Source organism: Triticum dicoccoides, chromosome 4B (assembly GCF_002162155.2).
Source record: "Triticum dicoccoides isolate Atlit2015 ecotype Zavitan chromosome 4B, WEW_v2.0, whole genome shotgun sequence".
In the NCBI taxonomy this organism is placed as follows: Eukaryota; Viridiplantae; Streptophyta; class Magnoliopsida; order Poales; family Poaceae; genus Triticum; species Triticum dicoccoides.
Genome location: NC_041387.1, coordinates 242,470,096 through 242,482,792, shown reverse-complemented (window position 1 = coordinate 242,482,792; position 12,697 = coordinate 242,470,096).

Below are 12,697 nucleotides of genomic sequence, written 5' to 3'. Positions count from 1 at the left end.
GGTTTGAGATTGCTGAGTCCTCGTGACTCACCAGATACTACAAATAGTTGCAGGTGCCGATGATACCAGTGCAGATGATGCAACCGAGCTCAGATGGGAACTCAACGAAGATCTTAGTTGTTGCTATGTTTTGTTTCTTGATGATCAGTAGTGGAGCCCTATTGGGACAATCGGGGATCTAGCAGTTGGGTTATCTTCTTTTCTTTTGGCTTCGTCCGTAGTCGGACTATGTGTGTACTTTGAATGATGTATGATTTATTTAAGTACTTGTGTGAAGTGGCGATTGTAAGCCAACTCTTTATCCCAGTCTTGTTCATTACATGGGATTGTGTGAAGATGACCCTTCTTGTGACAAAACCACAATGCGGTTATGCCTCTAAGTGGTGCTTCGACACGTGGGAGATATAGCCGCATCATGGGTGTTACAATGGTGGTTTAGCAAAAATGGTTTGAGGACGATATTGCAAGATGGAAAGTACGCCGGCCGAGATATGATTGAAGCAAACAACTAAAGAAGATCCACATGCAGCAACGTGGGAAGATGAGAAGTGGAGCAAGGCCATGGGAACCTGTACCTGAGGGTCGTCGGGATGTTACTAGGAGGGCGCCGGTGGCCAGGATCTGCCCATACTTTGGTAGCGAGCAAGTGGCGAAGGCCCTACTGTGCCAGAGCTTGGTCAGAGAGAACGACCGGTACCGCGGACCGGGACGTGCTGCCTCAACACCATCGAACGGAGAGATGATGCACATCCTCCCTTTCCGCCGGCGGACGGGATGCGCCTGGATCACTGACCAACACTGAGAGAGAGGCCACCGCTGCCTTGTGTGAGATGGTGTGACGAGAGACAAACCCATTTTTCCATTTTCCCCATGGCAATCATTTTATGTTCTGTATGTTCCATTGAAGAATGTATAACTTTATTTAGTACTAACGCGTCAAGTCGAGCTTTGTTCCGTATTGGCGTGGTACCCGACCCTCCTTCGAGTAAACAACCGCTACACGCGTCAAATTATCACGTGGGCTGCCTTTTCATAGGAACGAACTCCACCGTGTACCCGCGCGGGTGTGGCCGGGATCGAGACGTGAGTACGTGCGTCTTGCGTGCACCACTTCTTTAGGTGCATGTACATACGTGGGTGGGTGTGAGAGAGATGGTTTGTGCGAAACAGAGGCAATGTGTTGATGATATCTCAACCAAAAAAACGTAACATATGCAATGTGTGTGAAACGGAGTCATGGACGTGAGATATCGATAGAATTGAAAACAGGGATGAAGTGTGTGACTGCGCGATCGAGAAAGTGTGCCATCGAATTTGTGTTTGCCTGCGTAAAAGATACAGGGCGGCTGGCCTACTGGAATTTGAGAGTGCAGAGGTGCAGTTTTTCTCCGTGGCACGGGGACCTACCTACAACGTTCGATTATTGGTGTGTGGGGGGGGGAGGGGGCAGAGACAGATCGACTACTATATGTGTGTGGAAGGAGAGAGACCTAGCTATGTATTGAGGGAGATTGATCGACATCCATGGATATGTGTAGCAGAGGAATAAGGTTGGGAGAAAGACAAAGGTAGAGTGTCGGAGGGTTGGTGGTGGAGTGGCGTCTCACAAATGGTGGGAGAGGCCTGCTAGACAAACAAAGGGTATGAGTGCAATATCAATAAGAGAGGGCGGGGGGTGTTTGTCTGTCTATGCACGTGCATGTGAGAGACAGGTCGGGAGGTATGCAAGGATGATGAGGGGAGACGATCTGGATGTGGTAAGCATACGTAACTACATAGGAAGATCAACCGTCGTGTGTCCGAGAAAGGGAGAGACATAACTAGCGAGGTAAGTGTATCGGTTTGTGGGGAAAACGAATTATAGTCGACCTGGCTATATGTAGGGAGATCGGTATGTATACACGCCTGCATGTGTTAGAAGCAAATTAGGCCCAGAGAGACAGACAGGGGGAGAGGGGTGTGGCTAGGAGGTGGTTCGAGAGGCCTACCATGTCCAGGGGGAGGAGTGTGTGAGTATGAGATCAATGAATAGAGGGGCGGGAGTGTGCACCTGCGTGGAACAATATTGGACATAGGGGGGCATGGACAGTGAGAAGAGAAGTGGGGAAGTATATATGTGTTTGTGGTAGGCACACTTGGCTAGAGAGGTATATCAACCGGTGTGTGCCGGAAAGAAGGAGCCGGGGGCCTACACACACCGCAGGTGAACAACCTAAAGAGAAATAATGAACGTGTGCGATGGAGGGGACGCTAAGGGTGGGTGAGAGGGGGCGGGCGTGTGCATGCACGATGGAAAGTTAGCGCTAGCTAGCTACAAATAGAAGAGGATCATGAAGGTGTAAAAGACGAACAAAGATCATAATTCATTATAAAAAAGTGGATACGGATACTTGAAGAAGATATCATAATGTATAATATTGATTATAATTTGGGCTAATGTGTGGCTTTTGCAGCTCAGGTCTAAATACTTGTCATAATGTAGGGGGAGGGGCACTATACTTTGTGTGATAAACACGGTGTACGTATGGAACATGGTTTAGATTATCAATATATAGTTAGTACATCAAGTGTACTATTATTTGGAATCAACATCAAGTGTATTCAAAAAATAGAATTTGAGTTCATGTAGTACACACAGTTCATATCTATCTCTATAGTAATCATGTGGTGTGTTATTAAGGTAATACACGAATGATGGTTGAAGTTTGCAACAATCATGACTGTAGATTCTTATTGAAATAGAAAAACGAATTCAAATTCAGTTCGAATTGCAGCGGTAGTTTAGTCATTTGGAATGCACTAAAATGTTGGTATGAGTAGGTTACATGCATTATACAACAAGCGAAAAAAATTAATTGGACATAACATGGATTCATAATCCCTCCTTCCATCTATATAGGGCGTAATGTGTTTTTAAGACCGCCTTTGACTATTGACAAGATTAATAGTACATGACATGCACAATGTGAAAATTATATCATTGAAAGCTCCTTTCGCAGACGAATTTAACGGTGTGCTTTGTGTAAGTTGCATGTCATATATTATTGCTCTAATATTTGGTCAAAGTTAGCATCGAAAAACGCATTAGGCCCTATATATATAGATGGAAGGAGGGAGTAGCTTTGAATAGCATTTGTATAGTAAAACGGGGCAAGACTCTCTCTTTGTGTGGTGTGAATAGTTTTAATTTTTCGTTTTATTTTTAGTCGAGCGAAGTGCGAATTGACTTGGTACGTACAAGTACAATATTACACGTTAGGCTTGTCCCTGAAGTTCAATCCGTGCCTTGTTATATCCCGAAAATTCAGATATCGTGCTCCCAAAACTAGCGCCTTCACAACCCGTGCCTTGCTATCCCGCAATTACGACACGCACGAAAACTCCCTACAGCTGCCAAATCCCGACACAAGAAATCCCCCTTCTAACCCTAAGCCGAAAGGGCCGCTGGTTGGGGTACTTTTGTAATACACCCAACATTTTGGACAAGCGCCTCCCTAAGTCATGGTTCACCCCCTGCCATCGCCTCCTTTTCGCCATTCAAAATCCCAGGCGGACATAACCTCTCCACTCCAGCCGCGAAACCCCACCCTCCTCCGTCCACCACCTCACCGCTGCCCAGCCGGAGCCTTTTCCCCGATGACGTCGTCCACCGCAACAGCTTGACGTCCCTCGTCCACCTCCCCGGATGAGGATCCGTCGTCCATCTGGTTTAGCCGCCCTGTCCTCCACCTCCAAGGAGCTGCTCCGATGATCGCCTCATCTATCGCGGCTGCTCCATCCCCACAGCGCCGCCTTAACCTGCTCCACCGGAACCGCAGCATCCTCACCGACTCCTCCGATGAAGCTGAGGCCTACTCGGCACCACCAAAGAGGTTGTACACTCATCGCATCGCACCTTCTCCTTAACTCGACCTCCCGGCACCGACAGTGCTCCATCCCGCACCCCCATGGTGTGGCTACCTTGAAGCCGGCACTGCGGGCGACATCTCCACGATGGCTCTCCCCCAGTGTGAGGCCCCTTCGGCGGCGGCGGCCATACCAGCTGGATCTGCTGCTGCTGCTGCTACTCCGGCTCTCGCTCGCTCGCGCTGCTGCTCTCACCCTCGCTCGTGCTGCTGCTCTGCTCCGATTTAGCTACACTTCAGTCGACTGAATCGACTTTTGGGTCAGTCGATTTTCAGGGGGTGGGTGGCTCGCCAGAGTTAATGAAGAACCACCCGCAGCGGGGATGGGGTCTCGCCGGAGAAGTACCCCACTATCTATCTTAGGGTTCAGGGCAGGGGGCGAGGGGTCTAGAGGGCTGGCCGGGGCGGCGGGGCGGCGGCGGACCGGCGGTGGGGAGTTGTTTCGAGGCGGCAAGGCGGCACTAGGGTCGGCGGTTCGGCCGGTGGTGGCTGGCGGCTCAGGGGGGTGCAGGTTGAAGATTAACTGTAGGCCCTCCCGAAACTACATGTCAAGTGCCTCTCTGCTACCATTGCGTTCAGTTTCGACAGTAACATTCAGATTCCATAGTAAATTTCAGTTTCGACAGTAAAGTTTAGAGTCAACAGTTTTTACCTCATGTCTTGTAGTCAGGTGGTTTTTGGTGATGTCAATTTACATCTATTTTACATCATCTATTGGTGATGCTATTAGAATCCCACTTGATATTGATGATGTCTGTCTTGTGCTGCTTCAGCCTTGACGTCTTACAGCTCACTGGAGCAGCTCCAACGACAGAACGATCCATCACAACAGAGCAGTGCCCTAGACACCATCTATAGATTCCTCAGTTCTTCCTCCACACCTCCGACAACCACCTCTGCCTCAACTGCTTCCGCAACCAACCCAATGATGTTGAGGTCGACACGGCTGCGGCAAAGAGGTTGTACACCTATTGCTTCACTTATTATTATACATTCATGTCAATCCATTAGGGCTATTTTGGTTCAACGGAAAAACATAGCAATAGGGAATTATCCTATGGCACTCTACTATTCAATTATTCATGCATTTTATTGAAGGGAATGGAGCAAAACATCCACCTGGACCTACTTTTCAAAATCCTATGCATGAAAACAAGACCAAGTGCATTAGTGGCAAAATAACATTCTAATTGTACACGCTTTCATATGGTTTCACTTTGTTTTGGCCATGTTTCTTTGCATTCCTCTGCTCTTCCAATTCCTGTGAACCAAACACCCAAGTTGACAGAAATCCTTTGTTTACAAATGCTCTATTTACCATGTGCATTCGTATCATATTCCGGTGTTTTTCCCATCCCTTCGTTTTTAGAATCATGCAAGCCAAATGAGCCCTTACATAATTACTTCAGTTACAGGTAGGTGTCGAAGGGAACACTGTGTGGTTTGTCCTACTCTTGCCACGACGTCGTCCACTTCACCTGAGCTGCTTGATCGACATAAGCATCCACCAAACCAGACATCACGACTCCTGACAGTCTTTCACCGCCTCAGATCTCCTTCCCTACCGCCGGCACCCACCGCAACAGCATCACCTTCATCGACTCAGAAGATGAACCTGAGGAGTACACGGGTCCACAAGAGAGGTCACAATCTTTTGTTTCTGCTTATGTTATGCATTGCTTAAAATTACCTGCTACTTTATCGTCCTGTTCACCTCTTGGACTCCAAGTCAGGTCCAAATTAATGTTCAAACTTGAGTTCTAAATTAGTTTTGGGGCACATATCGAGGCAGCAATGAATAGTATCTCTATCTAATATCTGGTTCACCTAGGGTATGCCTATGTTGTTCATCTTGGGTGGGAAACAAATAGTAAAGCAATCATCATCTGTCTTTTTATTAAATTAAAGCAATCATCAACCTGCTATCATTATTTTTGGATGCATCCACTGGTTGTTACCATCACTCTAAATTTCTGGATGCTCTCCTTATATAATCTTGTCGGCGTCCTCGGAACGGGGGTCCCTAGAATTGCCTGCCTGCGGCCTGCAGCGTGGCTCAGCAGTGGCCTAGTACGGCCCGTCTTCATCAACAAACACTCAAGACCCTCGCGAGGGGCCAAACCTCGTGGGGCGGACGACACAAGGCCTCCTCAGGGGCAGCCTCACCAGGCAGGCTCGCGAGGAGGCGGAGAGATCAAAGCAAGGGGTACCTCGCGAGGTGCTCATGATGCAAGCCATGACGATCAAGACCAGGCGGGCGCCAGGCAGGCGCCAGCCTGCACAGTGTCCTCGTTTCCTCTTTGGTGCAAAGGGGGCAAGCGCAGGCGCGGAATACTGACGCATCAAGCAAAGGTTTCCATATCAGTGCAACAGAACCAAGACCAGCAGGACGGCAGGACGGAGGTCACCGTGGAGCCCAAGACGGTGTCATCACCAGTGCCTTTGGCAGTCGAAGACCTCCTTTAGTCAGGATACCTTGTACTAGCTGTCCCCTTTCAAAATGGCCATTGTTGGATCCCTTCCCACTCAATATATGGGAAGAGGACAAGGGCCTCTATAAATAGAGATAGCCACCATAGTAGGAAGGCATCTAGAATCCAATCGGCAATTTGATCTGAGCCTAGCTCATCTACACTCCACCACAAGAACACCTCTCGCGAGGCTGTTCTTCCTATGTACTGTTCATCGTCAGCCCAAGAGGCAATACACCCCACCACACATTGGATTAGGGTATTACACCACAACGGTGGCCCGAACCAGTATAAACCTCATGTCTCTTGTGTTGTTCATCATGCTAGCTTAGAATCGCGGTGAGGTTCTTGGCGTGTTTTGGTAGGCAGAAGATCTTCGTGCGCACCCCAGAGTTCGAACCTTAAGGGTTTTGCCGGAACCCGATATCCGACATTTGGTGCGCCAGGTAGGGGTGTGCCGGAGCTCTCCCTTCCATCGGCTCGCTCTCCACCAACACCACGCTTCACCCTCATGGCGGACAACACGCCGTCGGCTCCGGCAGACGATGCCAGCGCTAGGGCCAGGGGGCTCTGAGCCTTGGCCCCCGCCTTGCGGCAGGTGCAGTGGCCGCACAAGTTCAAGCCAGAGATGTCGCCGCTCTACAACGGCACGGCGGATCCGCTGGCTTTCCTGCTGGCATACGAGGAGGCCGTCCTCAAGGCCGGAGGCAACGACAAGGTCATGGCCAACTGGTTTCCCATGGCCCTCACCGGCGTCCCGCGCGTTTGGTTGCTCAACCTGCCAACATCTTTTGTGGGCTCTTGGGAGGAGCTGCGCAACCTCTTCCTCACCCACTACGCCGCGTCGGCACCCCCGGTCATCGCAGCTCTCCAGGGCGGCTTGCAGGTGCCACCCTCAGACAGCCACGCCAAGCCGTTCTTCCGCTAGGTGGGCGCCGCCCTCGCGTGGTAAGAAGCTCCTCCGGGTTGGGCGGCACCCAAAGCCGACCTGACCTTCAACTCGGACGATCACCCCATCAACACCGCCTGCTCGGGTGCGCTCCCAATGCTTTGCACACCCACCATCTGCTAGGTGGTCGTCACCAAGACCCTCGTCGATGGTGGTGCCGGCCTCAACATGCTCTCGGTGGAGGCCTTCAGCCTCCTCCATGTACCGCTGGAACGGCTCCGACCTAGCAAGCCCTTCTCGGGCGTCAAAGGCGGTTCCTCCAGCTCCCTGGGTAGATCCGCCTTCCTATAACCTTCGGCACCCACGACAACTTCCGCACGGAGCTAGTCAACTTCAACATCGCCCATATCGGTCTCCCGTACAACGCCATCCTCGGATACCCCGCCTTGGCTCAGTTCATGGCAGCGACCCATCCGGCGTACAACCTCATGAAGATGCCCGGGAGCAACGGCACCCTCACCATAGCCGGAGATACCAAGGATGCTCTGCTGGCGCTCAAGCTCACCCTCAAGACAGCCACATCAGCGCAGCCTGCCGGCACAGACACCTCCAAGGCCAAGGAGGCAGCGCTGACCAAGAAGAAGAAGTTGTTCACTCAGGACAAGGCAGAGACCAAGCAGGTACCAGTTGAGGAGGATGGGTCCTCAGGCGCCACCTTCACCATAGGTCCCAATCTCGACCCCGACCAAGAGGAGGCGCTGGTGAAGTTCCTGCGCTTGAACAAGAATGTGTTCTCATGGGAACCAAGCAGCTAGTGGGGTTCCCAACGCAGGTGATTGAGCATCACCTGAATGTGTGCCCCAATGTACGCCCCATGAAGCAGAAAGCAAGGCGGCAGTCCACCGAGAAGCAGTCCTTCATCATCCAAGAAACCCACAAGCTGGAGGTGGCAGGTGTTATTCGCGAGGTTCACTACCCCGAATGGCTGGCAAACCAAGTTGTTGTGCCGAAAAGGGGGGGGGGATGGAGCGCATGTTCCCGCTCCCCCTCAACAAGGCCTGCCCTCAAGATCCGTTCCCGCTCCCCCGCATCGACCAAATCATCGACTCCACCACTGAGTGCGACCTACTGTGTTTCTTGGATGCGTTTTCGGGCTATCACCAAATCAAGATGGCGGTGGAAGATGTGGAGAAGACGGCCTTCCTGACCCCATGCGGGGTATACTGCTACACCTGCATGCCGTTCAGGTTGTGCAACGCGGGCGCAACCTTCCAGCGGCTGATGCACATCGCCTTAGGCCGGCAGCTCGGGAAAAATGCCGAGGCTTACGTCGATGACATTGTGGTGAAGTCTCGGGAGGCGAAGACCCTAATCCAGGATCTGGAGGAGACCTTCGCGAGCCTCCGCAAGGTGGACCTGCGACTCAAGCCGGAGAAGTGCGTGTTTGGCGTTCCTTCTGGTAAGCTTCTAGGCTTCTTCGTGTCCCACAGAGGGATCGAGGCCAACCCGGAGAAAGTCAAGGCAATCAAAGACATGAGTCCATAGCAAACCCTCAGAGAAATGCAGAAGCTCGCCGGACGCGTAACTGCGTTAGGACACTTCATCTCCAAGTTGGGGGAGCGCCCTTGCCTTTCTTCAAGCTGATGAAGAAGAAGGACCCGTTTCAATGGACACAGGAGGCCGACCAAGCGTTTCAGGACCTCAAGAAGTATCTGACCATCCCTCCTATGATGGTGGCACCACGCCCTCTCGAGCCCCTGGTGCTCTACCTCGACGCCACACCCTACGCCGCCAGTGCAGCTCTAGTGGTGGTTCGGGAGGAGCGCCAGGTCAAGGCTGCGTCACGACCGGCCATGGCCCCGGCCACAATAGCACAAGACCAAGAAGGCCTCGCGAAGGCCACAGCCTCGGCAGATGGAGACCAGCCTCAACAGGAAGACGCCCCTAGGGCTGAAGAGACTGCACCAGGCAGCCAAGTGCTGGGAGCTCCATCATCTCAGGAGGCGCCTAACCCTCCAGAGGGCACAGACCTCGTCAGCACACTCACCCTCGTCGAGCATCCGGTGTACTTCATCAGCACGGTGCTGCGGGATGCAAGGGCACGATACCCCAAGCCTCAAAAGCTCTTGCTCGCGCTGTTGGTGGCCTCGCATAAGTTACGACACTACTTTTAAGGTCACCCCATCAAGGTCGTCTCGGCCTACCCACTGGAAAGGGTACTCAGGAGCCCTAACTTCGCTGGAAGGGTCGCTGAATGGAAAATTGAGCTGCAAGCGTTTGAGTTGGAATTCAGCACAACCAGGGTAGTCAAAGGAGCCGCAATTGCAGATTTTGTGGCAGAATGGATAGAGGCACCAGGGCTCGAAGCAGGTGAGGATCGGTCACTTTCCCCATGAAGTGAGGCACCAGATGGCTGGGTCATGTACTTCGATGGAGCATTCTCGCGACATGGTGCGGGGGCTGGCGTACTGCTTATATCCCCCACTCAGGACAAGCTCTATTACGCCGTGCAGCTCTGCTTCTAGCAGGGCGAGAAGGTCTCCAACAACATAGCAGAATACGAGGGCCTCATAGCAGGCTTGAAAGTCGCAGCAGCACTGGGGGTGAAGCGCCTCATCATCAAAGGCGATTCACAGCTCCTCGTCCACTTCTCTAACAAGGTGTATGAGCCGAAGGACGAGTACATGGAAGCGTATCTTGCGGAGGTGCGCAGGATGGAAAAGCAGTTTTGGGGGCTGGAGTTGTAGCATGTGCCCCGCGGCACCAACCAAGAGGCTGATGACATCACCAGGAGGGCATCCAGGTGGCTGCCTCAGGGCCTGGTGTTTTTGAGGAACGACTCTTCAAGCCATCGGCGACACCGTCACTATCAAGCACAGCGCAACCTCGGTAGGAACTCCCTCAGCCACCTGCTACAGGAGCCCCGGCCTGTGACCCGACCTCGGGAGCACACTTACTCCTGGAGCTGGAGCCTCGGGAGGGATGCTGGACCATGGAATTCAAGGACTACCTGATGCAAGGGACGCTACCGGAGAAAGAGGAGGACACGGAACGCATGGCCCGGCAGGTCACGGCCTACTGCATCCAAGACGGAGAGCTCTACCGAAAGCGGTCAAATGATGTTTCCCTGCGTTGCATCTCCAGGGAATAGGGGAAGGAGTTGCTGGCTGACATACACGGCAAGGCGTTTCACAGCGGGTTCTACTGGCCTACGACACTCAACAACGCAATCGAGCTGGTGAAGGCCTACGAAGCCTGCCAGTTCCATGCCAAGCAGATCCATCAGCCAGCTCAAGGCCTGCAGACCATCCCACTCTCGTGGCCGTTCGCGGTCTGGGGGCTGGATATCTTGGGCCCGTTTCCTTGAGCGCCTGGGGGCTATCGCCATCGACAAATTCACCAAGTGGGCGGAGGTGGAAGCCGTCCGCACCATCCCAGCTGGTTCTGTAGTCAAGTTCATCAAGGGCCTCGTGAGCCGGTTCGGGGTCCCTAATCGCATCCTCGCCGACAACGGTACGCAGTTCACCAGCAATCTCTTCAAAACATGTTGTACTAACCTTGGAATGTAGATATCCTACGCTTCGGTGGCACACCCCCGGAGTAAGGGCCAGGCTGAACGCGCCAACGCACAGGTCCTGAAGGGCCTCAAAACCAGGACCTTCAAAAAGAAGCTGGTGGCCTATGGCAGGGGCTGGTACGATGAGCTCCAGTCCGTGTTGTGGTCCATCCGCACTACCGCCACCAAGTCGACTGGCGAGACCCTGTTCTTCCTCGTTTACAGAGCAGAGGCGGTCCTCCCTCACGTGGTCAAGCATCGCTCTGCGCGGGTCCTAGCATTTGATGAAGTGCAACAGGATGCCATGCGGGGGATGGACCTCCTACTGGGGGAGGAGCGCCATCGATAAGCCGCACTACGAGCAGTAAGATACCAGCACGCGCTGCGGCAGTATCATTGCCACAACATCCGCCCCCGGACTCTCGAGGTAGGTGACCTCGTGGTTAGGAGGGTGCTCTCCAGGGAAGGGTTGCATAAGCTCTCACCCATGTGGGAGGGCCCGTTCAAGAATGTCCATGTTTCCAGGCCTGGCGCCGCACGCCTAGAGACTCAGGAAGGGGTGCCCATCCCAAACGCTTGGAACATTCAGCACCTCCGGAAGTCCTATCGTTGATGAAAGGCCCAATGCCTGTGAAGAAGGCCCGATGCCTGTGAAGCTCGCCGCCCAAAGAAAGGCCCAGTGCCTATGAAGCTCGCCGCCTGTAACACTCTCACGTAATAATGAGTTGGGGCTGTACACGCCCCAGAGTCTCCGGAGTGCCGCCCTCGAGCCTCGGGGGCTCCAGCCCATGCCCAGTGGCAGCACTTAGCTCCGCGCTGGTGAGAAGACATTGAAGACTAGACTAGGTGTCGGACGCAGCTTTTCATTTGCTTTCCGCAGTTGGCTTGTCCTCCCTTGGTTGAACCTTTATTGAAGTTGCTTCTAGTGTTGTTTGCCGCCTTCTACCCCTGTTCTCTGTTTTCTGCTTTTGCCTGGCTCGCTCTTTCTCTCGCAAACCTCGCGAGGGGGCTACGCGGGTGCCCTCGTGAGCCTTCTTCTACTGATTTTCACAAGGCCCTCTCGGTCGAGTTCATAGCGGGAGCACCCCTCCCGGTCCATGCCCCTCGGGCATCGTGACACAAAGCATCAGGCCATGGCTGGCAACCCTCGCGACCAAGGGTCGGAAGTGATTCTCCCAACTGATTTTTGCAGCTCTTAAGGTGCCCGGTGAGGCCTCAAGCAGGAACCTCGCAAGGCAGAAACTACTGCAAACATCCCGAGCTAAGTTGTTCCTACGAGTAGGCACATAACCACGATACCATAACACAGCACATGGACAATGAATGTTGCACGAGAATTAGGGGATCATAGTCTGTTGCACGCCCCCACAGGGCTCCATACTTCTATCTCTCAATGCGGGAAAAGGAGAAAAACAAAATAAAAATAGCGCACAGTTCACGAGAAGGGATCTGCATCATCCTCATGAGCTCAATCAGACTGCGCCTCACGCTTCACCGGGGCGCGTGTAGGACCATGAAGTATGTCTAGAGGGGGGTGATTAGACTACTTGACCAATTAAAAACTTAACCTTTTCCCAATTTTAGACTTTGGCAGATTTTAGCTATCTTTGGACAAGTCAAGCAATCTTCACACAATTCAAGCAAGCATGCAAAGAGTATATGAGCAGCGGAATTTAAAGCATGCAACTTGCAAGAATGTAAAGGGAAGGGTTTGGAGGATTCAAACGCAATTGGAGACACAGATGTTTTTGTCGTGGTTCCGGTAGGTGGTGCTATCGTACATCCACATTGATGGAGACTTCAACCCATGAAGGGTAACGGTTGCGTGAGTCCACGGAGGTCTCGACCCACGAAGGGTCCATGAAGAAGCAACCTT